Here is a 4,361-nt window from a genome sequence, read left to right on the forward strand (position 1 = left end):
CTGTGAACTGAGCTAAAATAGCAGAAATCCAAAACCGCTCGCGAGCTCATATAATCTTCATTCTCAGCAATGGAAAACAAATTCTTAAATGATGACTTTTCAGCAGGTTTGATTGTTGGGGGGAAATTCCAAATAATAATAAATAATAATAATGAGTTCTCTGTTGAAATATTGAAAGTATAGAGAGAATAAAGTTAAGATCATTAGCCATTCAGGTGGGGGAGGCTGGTGTGGGAGGGGGGTATAGTTGGGGTTCTTGGTGGTGGAACATGTGCACTGGTGAAGGGATGGGGGTTTGATCATTATATGACTGAGACTTAAACCTGAAAGCTTTGTAATTTTTTTCACGGTGATTCAATAAAATAAAAATTTTAAAAAAAATTCTGGCTGAATGAAAATGTTCAAAATAAATAATAAAATCATAAAGATGTAAAAAAGTGGAAGTAAACATGAACTGTAATCTTGGGATGAAACAAGTTCAAAAATACAGTCAAAGAAATTGTGTTTTATTCTTCATCTAACTGAGGACAGAGAATGAGTGGTTGAATAAGACAGGTCCTAGAGGAAGAGATGTGACTTAGCTGTAGATCCCTTGCCTCGCATGTGAGAGGAGCTGGGTTCAATTTCTTGACTTTTCCAAGTGATGAACAGATACTAGAGAGGGTCATAATAGTGCGGGAAAGAATTTACACTGTCTGATGAAAATAGAAGACTAAGACATGCACTGATATTGCTTTTCAATTCAATGAATCCACTTACTACTTTTCCTCGGGTAACTAAGAGAATGTTGTCACCTATATCATGTGCATAGAGTCTTCATATCACAGGCCTCCATTCTATGGTACTTTATCTTTGTTTTTATGGGACCCGAGTTCTGTATACCTCGCTTGAAAATATCTTTATTGAAAAAGCATTATTGGTGTTACATCAGCAAGACACCCGTTTATTACTTGGTTTTGATCTATGTTTTTAATTAAAGCTTGGTGTTACTCTCCCAGTTATGTACCACTCTTGGGTGGCTGCTTATTCTGGAACACAGCTAAGAGTGATTCAAACAAGTGAGGATTTTTTTTCACCCCCACACAACAAGAAATTTGGAGGTGGGAAATATTGACATCCAAGTTTAGGTTGAGATCAGAAAGAGGGCTCAAAAATGGGGCCAGAGCGATAGTATAGCGGGTAGGGCGTTTGCCTTGCATGCAGCCAACCTGGGTTTGATCCCCAGCATCCCATATGGTCCTCTGAGCACTGTCAGGAGTGATTCCTGAGTGCAGAGCCAGAGGTAACCCCTAAGCATCGCCAGGTGTAACCCAAAAAGCAAAAAAAAAAAAAGGGCTCCAAGACCTGAGAGCAGCTTTGCATGCAGGAGGCCTGGTTCCCACCCCCAGCACTGGTAAGAGCATCTCTTCACAAGCACTTAGCTGGAGTTGCCCTGGAATGTTGCTGGGTGTGACCCACAAAAGTCAACCGTACTTACCTGGCTGGGGAGATACCATGACCTTGAAGGTGGTTTGCCCAGAGTGAGGCTATCCTTTGCACTTCGGATGTCCTGACCGCTGCCATTTCCCAAAATGTGGAAAACTCAGTGCCATAATTTGTAGTAGTGGGGGGTCTGCATTCCCACTCTCCTCTGGAAGAAAAAAAAATCCAATGTTTAGGACAACACCAGACATAATCTAGTGCATATCTGTCCTGTTCCCCTCAGTGCACCAATAATAATAATAATAACATAAATGTCTACAAATGTCTAGAGGCACTCCCCCTGGACCTGGGCAAAAACCTTTAGGAAAAAGGAGTTTATGATTGTGGGGACTTGGGACAGGTAGGTGGGTTTGGGCCACTCAGCAGTACTCAGTGGCTATTCCTTGTTCTGTGTTGGGGAGTAATCCCTGGTGTTGCTCAGAGAACCGTCTGTGGTACAGAAGATTGAATCGGGGACCAACTCATGCAAGGCCAGTGCCTTAACTCCTGTATTCTTTCCATCCCTAAAGTCTGGGAAGAGAAAATAAAAACAAAAAAGACAAGTCGGTCCTAAATGATCAGTTATCTAAGTCAGTGGGGTCTTTTTTTTTCTTTCTCGTGTGGCTTTGTGTTTTGCTTTGCTGAATTGGGGTGGAGAAGGGGGTTACTTGGGACGTTATTTTTTTAGAGTGGTTTGTTTGTTCATAAAGGAACCTTTGAAGGGGAGGTAGGTTTTAAGCTGGTTGTAGAACTGACAACACACTTATTGGAGCAAACCGCTTTTGAGACACATGTCTCTTTGATGTGGATGCCCAGGCCAGCGAAGCTGAAGTTGGATTCATATATTAAAACAAAAAGCAAAATTAACTCTGAGTGTTTATAACTTGAGGTATTTAAGTTATAGCTCAAGTTATAGAGCTCTATAACTTGAGCTATAACTTAAATACCTTCAAGAGCATCAAAGAAGTGCTTAAGAGAATGAAGAACCTCCGACTCCAGGCACATATTTTCGATTCCACCGTTCTTCCTGCACTAACATATGCCTCAGAGACCTGGGCCCTACACAAACAGGATGAGAACGCTATTAGGGTATCCCAAAGAGGAATCAAAAGAGCTGTGCTTGGAGTATCATATCTCACTCAAGTGAGAGAAGGAATCTGAAGTTCTGACCTCTATCGACGGTCAAGAATCAGGGATGCTGTCTCATTTGCCAAGGGTCAAAAATCAGATGGGCCGGGCTGGAGTGATAGCACAGCGGGTAGGGCGTTTGCCTTGCACGCGGCCAACCCGGGTTCGAATCCCAGCATCCCATATGGTCCCCTGAGCACCGCCAGGGGTAATTCCTGAGTGCAGAGCCAGGAATAACCCCTGTGCATCGCCAGGTGTGACCTAAAAAAGCAAAAAAAAAAAAAAAAAAAAAAAAAAAAAAAAAAATCAGATGGGCCTGGGCTGGAGAGATAGCACAGCGGGTAGGGCGTTTGCCTTGCACACGGCCAACCCGGGTTCAAATCCCAGCATCCCATATGGTCCCCTGAGCACGGCCAGGGGTGGTTACTGAGTGCAGAGCCAGGAGTAACCCCTGTGCATCGCCAGGTGTGACCCAAAAAAAAAAAAATCAGATGGGCCGGTCATGTAATGCAATTCAGAGACGACCGCTGGACTAGAGCTGTTACCAACTGGATTCCACAGGACGTCAGAAGACCTCGTGGCCGCACCCACCAACTAGATGGTCAGATTTCTTCGTCAAATCCCTGAATGAACGATTTGAGGCTCTTCGTGTGTCTGGAGCAAGCAGATATCATTGGGCTGCACTAGCACGTGACAGGGACAAATGGAGATGTTACTGGCACCCGCTCGAGCAAATCGAAGATCAATGGGATGACAAGTGACAAGTGGCAAGTGTTTATAACAATATCTTGTTGGGTTTTTTAATTTTAACATTTTATTATTGCAGTAATGAGGTTTACAATGGTGTCAGTGTTTATGTTTTTGATGGATAAAATTCCTCCCTCTGCACCACCATCCAAGTGCCTAGGACCCTCTACCTTCCTTCCATCACTTCTAGTCTGCCCATCACTTCCTACCCACACAAACTCGCTTGGTAACCTCACTCCAGTTGCCAGAAATCAAGTATTTGTTATCCTTAGATAGCCTCCATTCCTTTGTTTGGTTTCTTCACAGATCATATATGACTGAGTCACCCTGTATTTGTGTTACTCCTGATGATTTATTTCACTTAACATGATACCCTCCACTCTAGTAGCATAAGGCAAGATTTCATCATTTCTTATAGCTGAGTAGTATTCTATTACATACCTATGCCAAAATTTCTGTTTGGTCTGGTTTGGTTACACCAAGCTCTTCCTGAAAGGCTACTCATGGTGATGCTTGGGGAATCATGAGGTGTCAGGGATTGAATTGAAAGCTGGAATCCTGCACACAAGCCTTTACACAAGCCCTTTGAGTTATGTATCTGGCCCACAATTTCATTATTTATTCACCGTGCTGTAACAACAAGCGATCATTTCTCAGAAGTCTGGAGTAATGGGAGTTCAAATAATGACACATGCAGATTGGGTGTCTGGAGAGAGCCTACTTCCTAGTTCATGGATGGCTATCATTTTTGAAACCAACATAAAAGAAATTAAAAGATGGACTCCACATGAAATGCCTCAGCAAACAGCTTGTGCCCTGTGAAATAAGCATTGATCCCCTGGCCACAGCAAACACTGGTTGTTATTGGTAGCTGGATAGGATTTGTTTACAAACCTATTTGCTTAGATACCAGCTGGGATGCAGTCATATAGAAAGGGATGATAAAACTGAGTTTGTCTATCTTGTTGGAAACTCTCCTAGTTTATCTAAGCATTTTTTATGAATTCTGTTCTGAGTCTTATGCA

The 4,361-nt window shown here is 42.7% G+C and overlaps 1 non-coding gene across 1 annotated transcript; it reads left to right on the plus strand.

The window, feature by feature from the left end:
* Nucleotides 1-1,469: 1,469 nt before the first annotated feature.
* Nucleotides 1,470-1,633, plus strand: LOC129400900 (U1 spliceosomal RNA). The gene has a single exon (XR_008627958.1). It is a non-coding gene; the product is annotated as a U1 spliceosomal RNA (small nuclear RNA).
* The last annotated feature ends 2,728 nt before the right edge of the window (nt 1,634-4,361 follow it).

The sequence above is a fragment of the Sorex araneus genome, chromosome 1 (assembly GCF_027595985.1).
Source record: "Sorex araneus isolate mSorAra2 chromosome 1, mSorAra2.pri, whole genome shotgun sequence".
In the NCBI taxonomy this organism is placed as follows: Eukaryota; Metazoa; Chordata; class Mammalia; order Eulipotyphla; family Soricidae; genus Sorex; species Sorex araneus.